The sequence below is a fragment of the Puma concolor genome, chromosome D4 (genome assembly GCF_028749965.1).
Source record: "Puma concolor isolate L17-30 chromosome D4, mPumCon1.1.hap2, whole genome shotgun sequence".
NCBI lineage: Eukaryota > Metazoa > Chordata > Mammalia > Carnivora > Felidae > Puma > Puma concolor.
Window position 1 is genome coordinate 83,886,857 of NC_141679.1, and position 18,940 is coordinate 83,905,796.

Consider the following 18,940-nt stretch of genomic DNA (forward strand, 5'->3'; position numbering starts at 1 on the left):
CTTGAAGGCCAAACGATGTTACTGGAACTCCTTTTGATGTGTGGTGCTGCCTTCTGCTCTGTTGGCTTCGGTGTCGAGCTCTGCGTGGCAGCGGGAGGGTGGCAGCAGCCCTGGGCCCTACATCCTGCTGTATTAGAGAGGGACAGAAAACTCAAAGACCTCCCCCAGGCCCTTGAGCCTGAGCCCAGGAGCGGCTCTCCCCCATTGTCCATCCCTCAGCCAATCACTGTGGCCACAGGAATGGAATGTGCTGATTGGCTTAGGCCTAGGTCACGTGCTCCCTCCGTTGGCGTCTTGGTGGCGTTGCTTCTACCAGAACCAGGTGGACTGGAAAGGAAGAAGGAGAAAAAGGCAGGGAAGCACAATTCCCAAAGAAAAGTGCCAGTCCGAGGATAGCAAGTGCATCCTGAACAGGCACAAACAAACAAACAAACAAACCGTAAATGCCCGCCCTGGTGCTCGTCAACGGTTATGCCAAGACACATCAAGATTCGAGCCCCTGGTCTCCTGCCTGACCTCAATTCCGATTCCCTTGACATCCCAGATGTATCCTGCCGTGTCTTGCCCACATGGTTTTGCTCATGGTCCCCTTTACTCGGAAGATTCTTTTCCCCTTCCCCACACTCTTCATCTGACTGATTTCTACTCCTCCTTCAAGATTGCTCAGCTGGAGGCTTTATCTCCACTCTGGATCCCCCACAGCATCCTGAAGTGCGTCTGTACCGACCCTTACTCCACTGGAGGAAACTTGACTGCTAATGAATGTATCTCTTCTTTCGAACTCTGTTCTCCATGAGGGCAGAGATTTATTTTATTTTATTTTTTTATTTTTATTTTATTTAACACACACACACACACACACACACACACACACACACACATACACGGCCCTATCCGGGGCCAACCACCATTCTAAGCTCTTTACAAATATTAACTCAGTTAATCCTCATAATAAACACAGAAAGTAGGCTCAATTATTAACCTCAGCTTAAAGATAAGGAAATTGATACAGGAAGATCATATCTGATTCATCTCTATTTCCTGGGCCCAGCTCAGGGCAAGATACATGGTTGGCATTCAAAAAATATGTCTTTTAGGTTGTCTCTCCTGGTTGTCCAATCTTACCACAATAGCCATATCCTCGCATTGCCGCATTTCCCAAAGTGGCCCACATTCTGGGTCTTCCCAGCCTGGAAAGGGGCGTTGCTGAGGCAGCCTCAGCCAGAACACCCTGAGCTGTATCTCTCTGGCTAAGCATCTGGTGCCCAGGCTAGCGACCCAAGGGCTGGTACAGAAGTCTATGAAATGTGAGGGGCACCTGGGTGGCTCAGTTGGTTGAGTATCCAACTTCAGCTCAGGTCATGATCTCGCAGTTCGTGAGTTCGAGCCCCACACTGGGCTTGCTGCTGTCAGCCTATCAGCACAGAGCCCTTTTCGAATCCTCTGTCTCCTCTCTCTGTCCCTCCCCCACTTGTGTTCTCTCAAAAATAAATAAAACATTAAAGAAGAAGAAGAAGAAGAAGAAGAAGAAGAAGAAGAAGAAGAAGAAGAAGAAGCCTATGAAATGTGGAAGGGACTACAGTCTGGACCCTTTTGGCCCAGCAAATCCCTGTCATTAGAGGATGAGCCCAGGAGACTCCCCAGGGTGGTCTTCTTCCTCATCTGTCTCAGTGTCCCCACCCTTCTGTGTTCCAAGAGCCCAGTCCTGGGGTCCCAACCTGATGGTCACTTGCCTGAACAGACTCTCAAGGACGGCTTCTGTCTCCGGAATCCTAGCCTGAGACCTCCTGAGCTTTAACTGGCTCAATATTAACAAGCATCCACCTCTGCAGACCCTTCTGGTTCTGTCTCTTTGTCTCCGTCTCCCTACTGGGCTCATTCTCCATCCCTCCTCCACCACCCTATCCCAGCTGCCTCTTCTTCACAGGTCCTGTCTGACCATCCATTCCTGTCCTTGCTCTGCCCCTCTTCCTTTGTCTCTTGTCCCGGTCTCTTTCTGTCAGCCTATGTCTCTTTCTCCTGGACTCTTTTCTACTATGTCCCCCAGTGTGTGTCCAGCTGTCTGTGTCCCCTGGATCTCTGCCTGTCTCTCTCCCCGTCCTTGGTTAGTTGGGATGTCTGAAAATAGACCTGGGACCTCTTGCTTTCGCATCAGAGTGAGAGAACGCCTCTGTAGCAGGGCAACCTCAGGATCCCTCACTCAGGACTGTCTCCCATTCTATGAGCTTCCTCCCTGCTCTCTCTGTTCCTACAGGCCCTTCTGCCCAACCCAAGAGGCAAGAACCCTCAGGGCCACATGGGCAGGGTGGCCGTCTGCTGCCCTGAGGACCCAGGCCGCAGCGGATTTCCTTAATGAGCGCGCCTTCAGTGACACATTCATTATTCCTGTTTGGTCGCTGAGAGTCAAAACTGATTAGTTACACTTACCGCTGCAAAGATGTAATGATTTTATTGTTTATCTTCAATTTATTTTGATTAACATCTCCGTTCTTTTCATTGCAAGAGCAATTAGGTGCAATCTAACAGCGACTACTTTAATTTTGTTGAAATTAAGATGAATAAGTGACGGCTTATGGTGCTTTGTTTAACAAATAAATCATAGTTAAGAGGAGCGTATTAGTAATAAATGAAAAAAGACAGCTTAATTAAAATGCATGGAGCCAGCCTCTTGATGTACATCCAAAATCCAAATCTGAATTCCAAAAATCAGAGGGAGCCGAGGGTTAGGAACACCCTTCGCCGCCGCTCGAGATGGTGATCACGAGATGACAGTGAGTGTGGTTTGGTTTTGAAGCCGCTGCCCAGAGAAGAGCAAGGTGTATTTTTATAATAAGCCTTGGGAGACGGTCGCACCTGGTCAGCAAATACCACCGGGAACCCTGGCAGAGACCAGGCTTGGGAGGACACAGGAAGAGAGGCCTTATCCATCCAGGAGGAAGCTGCTGTCAAGCCCACATCCTGAATCCTCCCTGGGGACCCACTTAGGGCAGGGGACAGTTTGCCCTCACCCCACTGAGGTTGCCTTGGGAGGCTCCCTGCCTTGGGAGGTTGCCTTGGGAGGTGGGGGAGCCCGGTGCCAAGTGGGGAACCCCAGGGCAAGTCTCTCAGTGCGATCTCCTCCCCGCTGGGCTGAGAGGGACTTCCCCATCTCTTGATTTGGAAACAAAGTGCAAGAAGTCAGCCCTGGAAAGTTTCCCGTGTGAAGTTGAAAAGCGCTTGTGCTGAGGAGGCTGGCTTTGAAGCAGCTTGCCGGGGCCCCTCGGCAGGCTCCTGCGAGTCAGAGGGCCGGCCTCGCCTCAGATCCGCTGCGCCAGCCTCTGCAGGGCTGGGAAATGGGAATTGTTTTTAAGCGGAAAAATTACTCGTGGAGCTCACTCCTTTGCCACAGCTCTTCTTTTGTTCTCAGTTGTCTCTTTCCTCTGCCTTTTCCCTCCTCTTTTGCTTTCTTCTTTAGTGAGGGAGAGCGGGCGGACCTGGGTTCAAGTGCATATGCAGTCTCTTACTAGCTGTGCAACCTGAGCCCGGTGACTTCACGTCTCTGGGCCCCAGCGCTTATTCAGAAAATCGAGGTCAATAGTGCTGATGAGGCAGGGGCACTGTGGAGGTCAGCTAAGGTAACTGCACGAAAGTGCCCAGTACCCGCCTGGCCTGGAGAAGCTCAGTAAGCATTATCTCCCTCCCTGTATACAGACTCTTGGGTCTCCTCCCGTCTGTGTATTGCTACTAACCAGATCTCCACAGGCAAGTCTTCTTATCCTCGCTTGGCTCACTGAACTCCTACTTGTCCTTCACCCTTAGTTTAACTATAGGATCATTTAAACCTTAGTTTTCTTTCTCATCCTCTCAACACATGTCACCGAGTGCCCACCTCGTGCCACGCCCTTAAGACCACACCAGGCAAGTAAACCTGGGACGCGCCTGCCATCAAAGAGCTTCCAATCCCACATCCCAACTTCCTGTGGGACTCCTTCCTGAGGGCCATCCTAGTCCTGTCTACTCCGAAGTGTCATCCCCACAAAACGAGCACTTTGTGATGGCAGGGGCAATGCCCAGCATAGAGCCCGGCACACATCAGGCACTTGGTAGCTACTGATTGTTCAAATATCAAATGCCAGCTGTGGGCACCTCCTGTGGGACTGACTGTAAGGGCCCAGAGAGGAACCAAGCCTGGGTGTGTGCCCAGGGGGCGGGGACATAGGTCCCAGGGACATAGGGGCAGGGACATAGGTGCCAAAGCAGGCGATGACACTGTGGAGTGGACAGTGCTGGGACAGAGCAGAGGAGGGGACAAGAGATGACATCCCCAAGAAGGACCAAAGGCAAAGGACGTATATGCGAAGTGGGTCTGGCTTCAGTCTTCCTTCCACTTCAGAACAGGAGAAATCAGGACTCCTGGGGTTCCCCTGTACCTTGGTACAGGCTCCTCCTCAGAATCTACAAGCCCCACCCCCTCCATGCCTGGCTCTGCCCACCTTTCCAGCCTCATCCCCACCCTTTTTAGCCTCATGCCCCTCCTTCCTTCTGGTCCAGCTACACTGGCCTTCCTACCACCCACCAGGCTCCCTCCTGCCTCCCAGCCCTGTCACATGCTGGTCACTCTGCCAAGAACAGTCTCCCTTTAGCAGCTCCTTTCCACTTCCTGCCAACTGCAACCCTCGCCCCACACCTGTCTTCAGGTCTCAGCTTCTATGGCACCTTGAGAAAACCCTTCCTGAGCCCCCACCCAGGGCAGTTTCCCTGATGTTAGGTCTCACTGCACTCTGTATTCCCCCATGGCACTTGTACAACTGTCGTGAAATAATTATGGAATTACTGTTCACAGTCTGTCTCCCTAGCTAGACTGCAAATTGCACGAAGGCAGATACCACGCCTGCTTTGCGAATTGCTGTGTCCTCAGTGCCAAGCAAAAATACTTAATAAGTATTTGTTGAATAAAAGCTGAACAGAACGAATAACCTTCTATAGGCAGGGCACTTTATGCATACTACGGATAATCCTAAAATAATCCTAGAAAGGAGGTAGTTATTGTTCCCATTTACAGATGAGGACACTGAAGCTTAGAGTGGTAGGACTAGCCCAAGGCCATGCACTAGGTAAGTGGTCTTGACCCCGAATCTGTCTGACTCTGAAATCACACTCCATCCAGGAAACATCTTTGAAACTTAAAGTCACTCATGGTGTGTGTGTGTGTGTGTGTGTGTGTGTGTGTGTGTGAGCGCGCGCTCGTGCGCGCACGTATGCGGGTGTAAAGTCAGGAGAAATAGGTTTTCTCCTGCTTGGGTCTAAGGACAGGAGAGTACTGCCCCTCTGCTTGGTGTCAGTGAGGGAGAACCAGCAGGTGACAGAGGCTGAAATGTCGGTTCCAGCTCAGGGGAGGTGGAGAGAGGTGGCACAGAGGCTTCCCAGGAGGGACTTTGGGGACCCTAAAAAGCCCTTGACTCTCTCTGCTCAACTGGCTTTCTGGTACTCGTCCTGGCCCTCAAGGCTGGCGACAAGGGTTTTGCGGGGCACACGTGGCACCCCAGGAGCCCTGGTTCCAGGCGGCTACCACAGTGACTGCTGCCTCCGGGTAAGTATGAACTCCGAGAGGGGAAACCAGAGTCACTGAGCACCTCCTGCGTGCCCCCCACCCAGTGCCCCTCCCAGCCTCACCACCAAGAGCCGCTTAACGCCTTTTAGAGAAAAGGACACTGCAGCTGGGAGGAAGTGACTTGTCCGAGGTCTCAGCGGAAAAATGACTTAAGCTGCATTCCCGGGCTGCCGTTCCAAGAAGGGATAGAGGGAGGGACAGCGAGTCCTCCTAGCAAAGGGAGAGAAGGGTGGAGAGTGAGGGGAGGTAGCAAGAAGGAAGAGAGGGAGAAGATGGTGGGAACGACCGAGGGGAGAGGGGTAAGACAGCACCACCATCCAAAGAGAAAAAGAGAGGCGCAGTGAGCAGGAGCGCTGGGGACACAGTGAGAGACCGGCAGAGGAGGGCAGACAGAGAGACGCGACAGAGACCGGGAGATGAAGAGAGACAGAGGGAGGACGGCAGGGACGGCCAGATCCAACAGCCAGAGCTAGTGACAGCGACCGGGGGCTTGGGGGCCCAAGAGCGCGCGGAGCGGGCGCGGGACGGCGGCGGGCGGGGCGGGGGAGGCCGGGGAGGGTGCGCCGCGGGGCCGCCTCCTCCCGCCCCCTCCCGGCGCCGCGCCGCCGCCCCCGCCCCCGCCCCCGGCCGCACGCGCCCGCAGCCCAATGACCGCAACCCAGCCGGAGACGCGCGGCCCGCGCCCACTCGAGGCGGCCGGCAGCTGGCGGCGCGGGGCCGGCCGGGGAGCCGAGAGCGCCGCAGACACGGTGCCAGTCCCCCGGCTCTGCGGGCCCTGATTGATTTGTCAGCCGAGGCGACAAAACAGCCCCTCTGATCCGCGCGCCCGGTCCTCGGCCGCCCGGGCGCCGGGCCTCCCTCCCCGGCGCCTCGGCCGGCTCCCGGGCCGGTCCCGCAGGCTGGAGCCCCCCGCCCCCCGGCCCGGGCCCCGGCGCCCCTCCTCGGCCTCCCCCATCTCGCACCTCCTCCGGCTGGGCCGGGCTCGTCCCCACGCCCCGGGGCTGCCAACTGCCCCGTCGCCCCCCCTGGGCACCGTGCCAGCCCCCCCAGCTCTCACCCTGCCGCTCCCCCCCAGCCCGGCGCTCCCGCCCCCTGCCCCCCGGCCCCGGCCCGGGGCCGCCCGCAGAGCCGGCCACACCCGCTGCGGAGGACTCGGAAAGGTAAGGAGGCGCCGAGGCTCGCCCCAGGAGTCTGGGGGCTGCGCGGGGGTGGGGGTGGGGGTGGGGGCGGCGCGCGCAGGGGCCCAGAGGGCACCCGCGGACTCTGACCCGGAGCTACCTCTGCCACCGAGCCGGGGACGCGCGTGAGCCCCGCCGGGGCCGGGAGGGCTTTGGGCGAGTTAGAATTGCACAGGGAGGACCTGGTGGGAAATGGGTGAGGTAGTTAGTTACCCGTCCTTCCGTCCTGGGATCGGGGGCGAGGGGGTGGGGGTGGGGGTGGGGGGTCTTGCTCTCGGGGACAGAGATCTCTGTTCTTGTCGTTTATCTTTCAAGGAATCCTCATCCTCTCTCGCCTTCATCTCTGTGTCTCTAAAAATTTATGGGACCATTTTCCTGTGTCTCTTTTGAGGATTCACCTCTTTGCCTCTCTCTTTCTCCGGCAGAAAGAGACTCTTCTCGTTTCTTTCCCCAATTAAGCGTATTCTCTCCCTGCTCCGATTTAGGATTTTCTTCCTCTTTCTCACTCCCCAGTTTATAAGGAAGTTCTCTCTCCTTACAATTTACAACCGTCTTCTGTCCCACTCTCCCATTTTGAAGCCTAGATCCCCTTGTCTGTCACCTTTTTAGCCCGCTTAATTCTGAGTGTGCAGACTCAATTTGAGGTTTCGGCCAGGGGTTGGACCTTGTGTTTTTCTGGTGCAGGGGCCAGTTATGGGGACTCATCACCCAAAGCAGGGTACCAGCCATCCATGTTAGCCTCCAGGCAAAGGGCAGCTTCCCCAGTGAACCGGGCATTTGTTTCCAGGGGCAGGGAGGGAAGACTTTACCCAGAAACAAAGAATTGAGGGCAAGGAGACTGTCCCAGCCCCTTGGAAGGCTGAAGAATCCCAGCCTCTGGGCTGAGGGGCCACATCGAGCCTCCCTCCCTCCCCCATCCCTTTAACTTTAAAATAGTTTAATGAACACAGAGAGAGAAATCATTTTTTTTTTTTTCTGCGTGGTGAGCAGTCTACAAAGAGAATGGGGTAAGGAGAGAGAGAGCTTTAACTCTGATCCCCGCAATTAGTTCCCTGGGATTGGGAAGGGGGGGTAACCGGGGAGCCTCAGTTCTTCAGATACAAAAGCATTTAGATCGCTTTAGACCGGTTAATCCTGAGTCTGGCTCGGGTCTCTTTTGTTTCCCAACTCCATTGTGGGTTTTGTGCAGTTTCTCTCTGTTCGCGTGATTGACTAGCCAATGGATGGTAATTATCCAAATGTCCCCTCTGTCCTTTGACTGACTTCTCCGTATTATGGGCAACTGTCATGCATTCTGTCATTCCATATCATATTACACGTATTATCATATGAAGTCTCCCCCCCCCCCCATATAAAGGAGGGAGCCTCAGCCCAGATGCTGCTGCTTTTAGAAGGAAGGGCCCCAAGAAATTTGTCCCGGGCACGGTTCGGAATACAGAGCAGGGGACTCCCGAAATGGGAGGTTCTGCAGGTAATATGTTTCACTGGCTGGGAGAGGGGGGTGAGGGTGATCTCTGGAGCTGGGGTTAGATGACTGTGCTGTAGCCTTGGAGCAGGCTTGCCAGCTGGTATTCCTGGGCTGGACCCTTGGAGCAGCTTGGACAGATCGGGCATACCTTATGGAGAAACTTAGAACCAGCCTTCTGACCCCTGAATATCAGAAGAGTCTGCAGGGCTAGGTCCTTTTTGGGGGTACTGGAGGTTACTGGCACATGCTCAGGACATCAGCTCTTGAGATCCCAAAATACGCCTCTTCTACTTGTGGCCCTTTGCAAGACAGACCCTTTGGACTCTTGTCCCTGTTTGCTGCCAAGCAGACTGAGGATAGAGGAGCCAGCCACGTCTATTTCAAACCCTCACAAGCTGATGCTGGAGGTCTGAGAAGGGACAAGCTTCCCCAATGATGCTTTTGCACAGATAAACTTAGTGCCCCTTGGTGCAATTGTGCGTGCCATCACTTAAGAGGGAGGCAGGATTTATAACAAGGAGGCTTTGCAGACGGAGACTCTGGGGTCCTCTGAATCTGTGGGCAGGACTAGCCTTTCTTCTGCTAAAATGGGAAAAAAGTGTTTTATTATTGCAATGGATATGAAGTGCCACCCAGATGTACAGCCTCGCAGTTAATTACCTTGTTCTTCATCAAATATATGAGCAATAAATTCTCCAGAAGGGAGGGGCGTGTGTGTGTGTGTGTGTGTGTGTGTGTGTGTGTGTGTGTGTGAGTAAATAGATGGATAGATAGATAGATGAATGCAGAAGAGAGAAGCTCACACTCTTTTCAAGACCACAGAAAAAGGCAGGCTATTTTATGGGAAGCTTGATACAGTGCTGCAAGATGCTTTGAATTTTTTGATGATCAAATATACATGATCAAGCTGTGCATGTTAGGGTGTGGGGTTCACTGACGGTCAATGGCTATTGATCAGGCTGTTAAGTATTTCTGCTCGGTTTTATAAATATAGATGGATCCCAGATGATTTAAAGAATTGGATAGTTACAAAAACTGGCATTCTGCATTTCTTTGGAGAAGTAGAAATAGCTGGTCAGTTACAAAAAACACAAACCATTGTTTAACTGCCCCCCCCCCACCACCACCAAGTGCTTTGGAAAATGTGAACTTCATTTGAAACGGTGTTCACAAATAGGGTAACGATATTGCAAGTGTTTTTGGGGGAGTCTACCCAAAACAGTCACTTTATTTGAGGCTTATTCACAGACTGGGAGTATACTTCCTTCTCTCTGTCTCGGTTTCTCTCTCTCTCTCTCTCTCTCTCTCTCTCTCTCTCTCTCTCTCTCACACACACACACACACACACACACACACACACACTGGTAGCCACAATTTTGCTCCAGACTGATGTGCTATTAAAGAGATGGAGAAGGTGTCATTTCTGGGAGTGGAGTCTAAGGTCCTTAAGACCTTTTTGGTTAGGAACAGGGTGAACTGGCCACAAGTCCTTTCCAATTAACTAATTTCTCGCTAATCTAAAGATCTATTTAGAAAGGTGTGGAAGGGGTGGGGGGATAGAGATTTAAAGATAACCTCTAATTGGTCTAAAAAAAATCAGTCGACATCTAGAAAACCTTTCCCTTTCATTCTTTTCCCCTCTCGCCTCGTCTCCTACTCTCTTTCACATCTCTTTCTCTCCTTTTGCCTTCTAGAAGTTAAAAGTGGACTTTGGAAGGAAGGGGTAATAAGAAATAGTTGGGAAGGGGGAGGAGAGAGAGCAAACTTTTCATTTTTTTGATTGAGTTGCTTGGCAATCTTATTTGCAATCATCCAATTAGCTATTTTATAGAAGGATCATGTTCAAGAAAATCAGCCTTCACCCAGATCAGTGAAACTTAAGCATACAATTTATAGTTAGGTTTTGGTTTCACATCTTAAAAAGACAGAGTGTAGATTTTAGATTTCTCTATCTGCAGAAAAATCTTTTCCAGCTAAGAGCCGCTCACTGGGGGAGCTCAGGCATTCCTATTGATAAATCCTCCCTGGAAATAGAACTGAAATTGGCATCCCTCAAAAAAGTTGATCCACCAAGAAATGGATGAATCAGTCCTGATTGGGTGGACATGCCCTTTCACCTCATTGTGTCTGACCTATCACTTAATTAATCTCTCCCAGATGCAGAGCTGTTGACAATGCCAAAGATAAGCAGTATTTTGAACAAAGCAGGACGCTTTTTAAAGAACAAGGCATAGTGAGGTTTGAGGCTCTTAAAAATGTGTAAATCATCAGCATTTAGATGGAGAGTTTGTTATAACATAGCTGGAGCCGAGGTGGTCCCATCTCTGCACAAAACTTTCTGTGTCTTTCTTTAACCACTGATACCTACCTACATTCATTTTCTGCCTCTCCTCTCTGATGGTCCCCTTCCTTCTGCCACTCCTTCTCTGGATTCAGACTATCCATGGTTGGTTTACTGAAAATTGTCTTCTGCTTCCCAGCCTTGTCTCTGAGTCTTCAGATCCTTTTTATAGCTTTAGGACAATCGAGGCGGTCAGCTTCGAAGGCTTTGGGTGACAAAATATTGACTGCATTTGCTAGTACCTTGTGAAGGAGGACATTTGTACTGGAGGCACCTTGGTGACTTACAGGGAATAGTTCATTAATTAAAAGACTTGCTAATTGCTACTTGAATTACTGTACAGAGAGAATGAAATGAGTTTATAAAAGATAACAATTTGGAGAATAAATGTGTGGGGTTTTTTTGTTTTTTTGCTTTTTGCTTAAAATATTTTTATAAACAGGTCCTAGAAAATGTGTTGCTTTTACTCATGCCTCTATCGTCAACTATTCAATTGAGCCTCAATTAATGATAATATATGGTCCGGGATCCTTAGCTGGGTTGACTGATGGAAGAGCTTTGTTGAATTTGGTGCAGGTGGCACTGTTTAATAAGCACAGGAAAGAGTGAATAATGTAGTGCTTGCAAAGAGAAGTAAATGCAAAATAGATGGCTCTAATTATGGCAGCCCCCAGAAATGGAGATCCAAGCTGAAATGGCCAAGTAGCTGAGAAATTCCAAATAGAGCTGATTGTCCCCTGCCTTTTTTTTTTTTTTTTTTTTTTTTTTTTACTTTCGAGGACTAGCACAGTAATGTAAAAGTGAATTTGGATCAGCTCATCTGACTCAACACAAGCACAAGTTCAAAACCTGTGTCTGATGACCTATCAATGTTTGCCTTAACTGTCTAGAATCCTTTACCAGGTAGTAGAATTCAGCTCTAAAACGGGGGCCATCTGAACACTTCTAGTAAGAGATCAGCACAAGCTCGTTACTACTAGTCTTCCTGCGTTATTGCAAAGTGTCAGGAGATTTTGTTTTTGTTTTGTTTTGTTTGAATTTCTTTATGCCTGAGAAAATGAGTCTATTGGAAATCAAAGTGTGAATACTTAAGCAAACAGAATTTCCGGTATACCTGCAAGGGCCCATAATGATTTTCATTCACGCAAAGATAATCGATGGGACATTAGTTGTTTTAATTAATGGAAGAATAAAAATGGGGGGGGGGAGGCATGAGGGGCTGGGCTTCAGCTGAAACATGTGGGAAATGACTGTTCCTCACCTAGAGAGACAATGCCAGCTTCCCAAATAGCAGTAGAGATTTGCTAATGGGTCCAGTGGGAAGTTGGGCTGGGGTAGGGGAAAGGTTCTGCCAGAAGTTCAGGGTGAGAGATGTTGGCCACAGTGAGCATTTTCCCTTCCTGCAACCTTACTGCTCCCCTCAGAAATGTACATCCTACATCACCTCACAGAAGAGGAACCTTCTTACCTCGAAGGAAGGTGCAATTTCTTCTAGGAGCCTAGAATGTTTTGTGATGGTAAAATAGTGCCAGTGGCTGGGAAGCCAAAATCAACATTCTTTACCCTAAATTAAGTAGATGCTGGCGCTATGTGTGGGTTTCTTCGTGAACTGGGCTGAGAAACGTACTGGGTCTGCTAGACACAGGGTGATCTATACAACAATGCCTACAGCGAGTGTGTAGAGACTCTCATCCTATGATTGGGGACCCAAGGAGGAGCCAGATCCAGCATCTTTAGCCAAAAACCCCTCTTTTTGTTCTCTGGAAATGTTTACCAAACCCATTCCCTGGTATGGTCAGTGCTGGCTGGGCACCCGTGTCGATTAGTGTATGTAAAGCTCATAAAATGTTTATGGGGAAACCTTCGCTTAGAAAGAGTTTAGGGGTATCCTGCTGTCAGAGAGGGATGGCAGAGATGCCTCTAAATTAAAAAAGACTGTGGTGGGAAATACTCCCAGTCTCCAGGGCATGCATGTAGATACAAGAGTTGCCAGCTAGTCGAGAGTTCAGCTTCTTCCTCCCCCATCCCCCTTTTTTTCACACAAAGTCTTCCTGATTTTCCTTTCAGCAAAACGTGGTTCCCTGTGTGAAGAAATTTATTGCCGTTTATTTGTGTTTCAACCTAAAAGGCAGTGAGATTAGCAAAATGGCCCCTCTAGGACTGGGTCGTATTCTGGGTTAGATTAAAAAGAAATTACCCTCAAGGAATGGCTGTAGTTATACCGGCTGAAAAAAAAAAAAAATTGACCATCTTGTTGCAATATTTACTGTGTGTGTGTGTGTATATGTGTGCCCCAGCCCAGGGCAATCTACATCTTTGCATGGAAATTAGTAGGTGGGGGAGATACAATCAGCTATTGTGTATTTTGTTACAAGTGTTCTTTAAGAATAATCTGATATGACAGATTTACATTGTTGACAATGTGATTTAAGCAGGACCCAGATACAAACTTTCCCCACCCAAATCAATAAGGGTAAATCCGTTTGCTGGGGTGAACCGTCTCTGACCTAGTATTCATATTTTTTTTTTTACCGATTCGCTGTAATAAAATTGAACATTTTGTCACCACTTTGAGAAACACTGCCAAACACCTTAAAACACATGTCACACGCCAGCAGCCCCTCATTTCCCTCCTCCGGGAGTTTCTACATCTGGAATCATAATCACAGATAAAAACCTTGACAAAATTGCATCTGAGCATATTCCTCTCCGCAGCCCTTACTTCCTCATAACATTTAATACAATATTAATACCTGCTACCGAAATGCAGGAGGGAGGAAAGGGGCTGCCAGCCTCCACGTATCCTGATGCATCATGTTCAAACCTGAAATTCACACTTCGTGTTTCATTTTAAGTTCTGTGCATTTAACAGGGCCCTAGAGAGAGGGCCCTGGTTAGTTCCCCAACCTGCTCAGCTGACGCCCAGGGAGGCGGTTTCGGAATTGTTCAGATCGCTGCAGGGAGAAGGGAAGGAAGAATTGGGCTTTCTCTGCCTGAGATGGGCATTTATCTGTCCACAGACATGAGGTTCTTCTTGGAAACAACTAAGGCCCCACCAGTTTTTATTATCGATAGCGGCGACCACCGGATTTTCTCTAAGGTGTGACCAAGGCAATGAGCTGATTTCATAAAGAGGTAGCCATGCCTGAGCTGATTTGCTGCTGACTGACAGCCTCTCACATCAATATAAAACACTCCCCCTCTTTGCTGAAGGAGGCCCACAGGCCTGGGAAGGGAGGGGGAAATCCTTGTTGAAGATACGGGGCTTTTCTGCCATCCCTGTGACTTGGCCTCACCCCATCTTTTCTTGAAGATGTCCACAACCCCACATTCCTGCGCAGTGGCAAAGAACCACCATTAATCCCTGTGCTGTATAAACAGGAGACAGAGGTTAGAAAGGGGAAAGTGCAGGAAGCCTACCCCACTGGAGGGCGGCGGGGGTGGGGGGGGGCGGATCCTGGGGGCTAGTGTGATACCTTCGAAGTGGACTTTCAGATGTTGGTGGCTTTGTTCAGTCCCTGCCATTCTCTAACCAGAATTAGGGTCAAGACAGACTATAGCAATCCCAGGGAGCAATGCTCCCTCTTCTTTTAAAATTTAAACCTTCAGGTTTCTGGAAGGAGTAACCAGCACTTCTAGTAGCAGCCTCACTGTAGAGGGACACACAGACACACACACACACACACACACTCCCCTAAGCAGGACCCACTCCCGGGAGCAAGGAATATAATTTGTTGAATGGTGCTACTGGAAAAAAGCGGCGACATTACACTTTACGCAGGCAACGGAGGCAGGCAACTGGCCTTGTGACTGCAACCAGCGGCTTTAAGAACACAGTCCTTTCTGCTTGAAGGCAGAGAAGAAATTGTTTTTGCCTCTTTTTCTATTTGCAGTTATTATCCGAGAGGCTTCCCCGACCCCAATCCCCAAGACCATCCTCAGAGTTTCAGGTCATCCACTGGCAGTGCCCAAAGGGGGGGCCCTAGGCAGCCAGTCTGGGGCCAAGGAGGGCGGCTCCCTCCGCGCGGAATCCTTCCCTACTGACTCCCAAATCCGGCGATTTCTCTGCCTGCCTTTCCCTCGGGGGAGACTCTCGGAGAGGCTGCAAAAATCTGGGCGCCCGCTCGCTCGCTTGTCAAGAAGCAAACTGTCTTCACATTCTCCAAGAGCAACATCCCTGCCTAGGAAGAGGAAGGAAGAGGCAAAATAAATAAAACCAGTTAATGTTGTAGTTAACTTGCAAATCAAGTAAATCTGTTGGTGCCGTATTTGAGAAATAAACCATCAGAGCGTCACAGCAAACACACACTTCTGAACGTCTTCATTTTGATTTAATGGTATATCAGCGTCAACTATCGCTTCCTCTGCTGGTACACACGGCCTGATGCCGCGGGAGGAGGGTGCCCATGTTTATCACCGAGTGAGATGACTAATTACACCTTGTCAATCACCGGCTATGAAGACATAAAACCAGCGCGCACAATGAAGTAGTTGCCTGCAGCGTCAATTAGTTGGCGATTCGGAGGTTATTGCGTGGCCCTGCTTTGGCCGCCTCTAATAACGGGACCGAGCGCCGGGAACAGCGCACTGATCAATCACCCTCCTTCCGCGGCTCCCCGGATCCCACCCCCTCGTCCCCCGCCCCGCCCGGCCTCACTTTCTCTGGGCCGCATGTGCTTCCTCCCTCCGCGGCCCAGGCTCCGTGGCGCCGGCAGCCCCGGGAGCCCCGGGAAGTTTGCGCGCGGCAGCTCCGCAGCCGGCAGCCGGGAGCCCCGCAGCCTTCGGGGAGCGCCGGGGCTGGTGGCCCCTTTGTTGGAAGAGGCGTGGAGGGAGCGCTTTTGTTCTGAGTTAGTCACGGTGGCCGGCTGGAGGCTGCTACCTCATTATGCGCCGGGTCTGCTTGTCTGCGAGGAAGCAGATGGTGGGGAGGTAGGCAGCGGCGTGAGTAGCCAGACCTGAATCCGTTCACCTGTCACCTCCCACAAAAGGCAGGTTCTGGGGATTTCGGGATTCTTTTTCCCTATCTGGGGGAGGGGCGTCGAGGGGCCGCCGTTTCCGACGCCTCGGAATATTACTTTTACCTGCTCCCCCTTACCCCCTGCCTTCCCCTCGGCTGCGGCTTCTCGCACCGTGTAAATGTCACTCACGTGTCAGGATGTGTGTTTACAGCCTGTTCCTTTCCTTGTTTAGTCTTCACGGACAGGGCTCAGCGGTTGTGCGACGTCCCCCCCACCCCCCACCCCCGCCCCGCCGCTGGGGGAGATTAGCAAAGTTACCCGCCTCTGAGCCCAGGGCTACTAGGGCACCCAGATCCCGCCCCGCGGCGGGAGATGCTTTTGAGTCTCTAGCGGACCCGGGCGCGTCCCAGCCTGACACCTAGGGATGCTTAAGCGGGCGCACCGGCGGGAATCTTGACTGCCAGGGAATTTGGGGTCGGTCAGGGATGGGCGTGGGCTGCAGGTCGGACAGGCGATAAAATCGTGTACTTACATTTGTGAGGGTGGGGGGGAGTGAAGAGCCGCAGGGTGCGTTTCCCTGTTTCTTGAGAAGCCCGCGGCAAGAGTTGCCGAGTGCTCCTCCTCCCCCACCCGCCCCCCTCCTCCTAAAGCAGCCCCTAGAATTCTCGAAAGCGTATTGTATCCATCTAGCCTGGGCGCGGAGCTGCACCAAGGACACCCTCTCCAGCGTTGTTACAATTTTTTCTACCCTTTGGGCGACCTCCAGATGAACCCCGGTGACTCCCAGATTAGGTTTTCATTCCTTACTTTCTTTGAAAGAAAGTGCCCCAGATGCGTCGGTAAAACATGCCTGTGTATACGTGTAGGCGTCCGCGTGCCTGGGCGCGGGCCGTGTGCAGGCGCCAAGGCACACGTCTGTGTGAACACTCGCGCACGCGCGCGTCTTTGGGTTGATGGTCCTTCCGTCGCATTGGGGCATCTGTGCATGTGCAGCGTGTACACACATACTTGTAACTTAAGGAGTTTTTTCAAATACGCAAAACGTGGCCTCGGAGAAGGGCACGCAGTGATTTAGGTAGTATTGTCTGAACATGCAATTGCATGTATAACATGCAATTTACCCGTTTACAAGTGCATCCTCCCGCCTGGCACTGGACACTTACACTTGATGTGTCTGTGTAGACCCTAGCTCTACATCGCTGCCGGTCGTATTTTATGCCAACAGAGATGAACATGTGTGTTTGCACACACGAACACTAGTGCATGTGCTTGGGCAGTACAAGCACACATATATTTATGTTTGAAAGTTACGTCCGGTAGGTAGAAGGTAGGACTTTGTGCCCCCCCCCCCCAAGCTCTGCCCTGTAAGATGAACCGCACAGATCAGACTGACCCGCCTCCAAAGCAGACCCAGAAAATGGGACTCTGTCACTGACTTGCTCACTGAGTTTTTCCCCACAGTCACTTTTTATCTCCTAAATCTCAGCTTCACCACACACCTAGGTGTCATCCTTGAGTCCCCAAGAGACTAGGTGGAGCCTGAAGTCTGGGGGCTGGGGTGGCAGTTGAGATTTACCCACAGGCCGGGTTGTTGATCTTGGAGAAGTGGTGCAGTCAGGCGGCAGGGTGGACGTCTGTCAACAGCTGGGTCTGTGGCATGATGCAACCAGCCAGCAGAGGATGGGCCTGTGGTCTTTAGGAACCTCAGGAACGCTGAATGTATGTTGCAGTAGGAAAGTTTTTAATAGGGGGAGATGGAAAAAGAAAAGAGGGAGTGATGAAAGTTTGGTGAGTGCCTACTGTATTCTAGGTACTTTAAATCCATGATCTTTTTTTCTCCATTACATCTGTGTGGAGGGTGCTGTCTTGGCCCTCGGTGGAAAGATCAGAAACAGGCTAAAGCAAGTTAAGTCACTTGCCTAAGGTTACATTGCACGTAAATGGCAGAACTGGGATTCGAACCTATTCCTTTCCTAGTCCCTAAAGCCATGCGCCCGTCCACTCTTCCAGGCTGCAGAGGGACAGGGAAGTGCAGGAATGAGCTACACGCTCCCATAAAGCGGGCCCTAGCTTGCTTGGAGCGAGGCTATTCCGGCTGGCCCTCCTCTCCCCGGAGTTTTAACAGCTCCCGCTGGCTCTTGCCGCTCTGGCTCAGCCCGGTCCTCAGGAGGCCTGCGCGGCCGCCCGCAACCCGCAGCGCGGAGCCTGGGCCGAAGGCTGAGCTCCGCGGGAAGCAGCCGAAGGCTCCCGCAGCTCTGCCCCAGGCTTGCCTTCCCAAGCCTCCCCAGCCGGTGCCCGAGGCGGCGGCTCTGGGCCGAGGGGAGACCCGAGTGAGAGCTCCTCAAGCATCCTCTGGCTGCGCCTTCTTAGGATGGAGACGGCAGGGAGAGAGGGTTTAATTTTCCGTCCCAAAGAATCGCAGGAAACTGTTCGTAGCTTAACTCCAAACCCCGCGCTCTCCCTCCTCCCTCCTTTCCTCCCGCCCCCTCCCTCCAGCCTTGCCCACCGGCTCCCACCATCTCGTCGCTCCTCTCCTCCTCCTGCTTCTCCCCTCCCTCTCGGGTCTCCCGCCTTCCCGGAGCACGCGCTGCCAGGGCCCGGGGTGCTGGGCGGCCAATGGCGCGGCGGCAGGACGTGATGTAAGGCGCGGCTGTAGAAAAGGCGCGGACGCTTGGCTGGCGCGGACTGCAGAGCCGGGGCTGGGCTCGGCGCGCTCTTGGAGAGCATTGCGCGCGGCTGGGCCCGCGGTCGGCGGCTCCACCTCCCACTCTGCTCCTCCTCCTTTTTCTCCTCCTCCTCCTCCTCCTCCTCCTCCTCCTCCTCCTCCTCCACCACCACCACCACCACCACCACCACCACCACCACCACCACCATCACCACCACCACCTCCTCCTCCTCTTCTTCCTCCTCCTCTTCAATTCTCTCGGTGTCTCGGCTCGGCTCGCTGGCTTCGGAGAAACCCGTACTACAGTCGCCGACCCAGCGCCTAAGCGGGTCGCCTAGGGCTGGGGGCACACCCCAGGGAGGGGAGAGGTCCAGGCAGCTGGGCCGCCGCGGGCACCTAGCCGTTCCCGAGTGAGCCCCGACCGCAGCCGTCGCCGCCTCGGGCAGAGTTTGCGCTCCTGCTTTGCGCCCGGGGCGCTGAAGCCGGGCGGGCGATGCCCGCGGCGTGAAAGCGCCCGCGGCGGGCGCCGACCTCTGCCCTCGGCTTCCCCCTTCCCGCCCCCCCCCCCCCCCGCCCCTTGCCCTTGTGACCCTGGCTTTGGCGCCGCCGCCCAGGCGCCCCGCGATGTAGCTGCCCCTGCGCCTCGGCGGGAGGCGTCCTGGCCCGCGGGCGCCCGGGGCCCGGAGCCCGGCCTGGGGGCGCAGCCGAGCTCGGGCGGGGCCGGGGCCGCGGTGGCGATG

At 52.5% G+C, this 18,940-nt stretch overlaps 1 long non-coding RNA gene across 1 annotated transcript; it reads right to left on the bottom strand.

The window, feature by feature from the left end:
* Nucleotides 1-14,381: 14,381 nt before the first annotated feature.
* LOC147575052 (uncharacterized) lies at nucleotides 14,382-15,629 on the bottom strand. The gene is made up of 2 exons (XR_015243048.1): nucleotides 15,235-15,629; nucleotides 14,382-14,758 (listed from the first exon to the last, which is right to left on the bottom strand). It is a non-coding gene; the product is annotated as an uncharacterized LOC147575052 (long non-coding RNA).
* Between the last annotated feature and the right edge of the window lie 3,311 nt (nucleotides 15,630-18,940).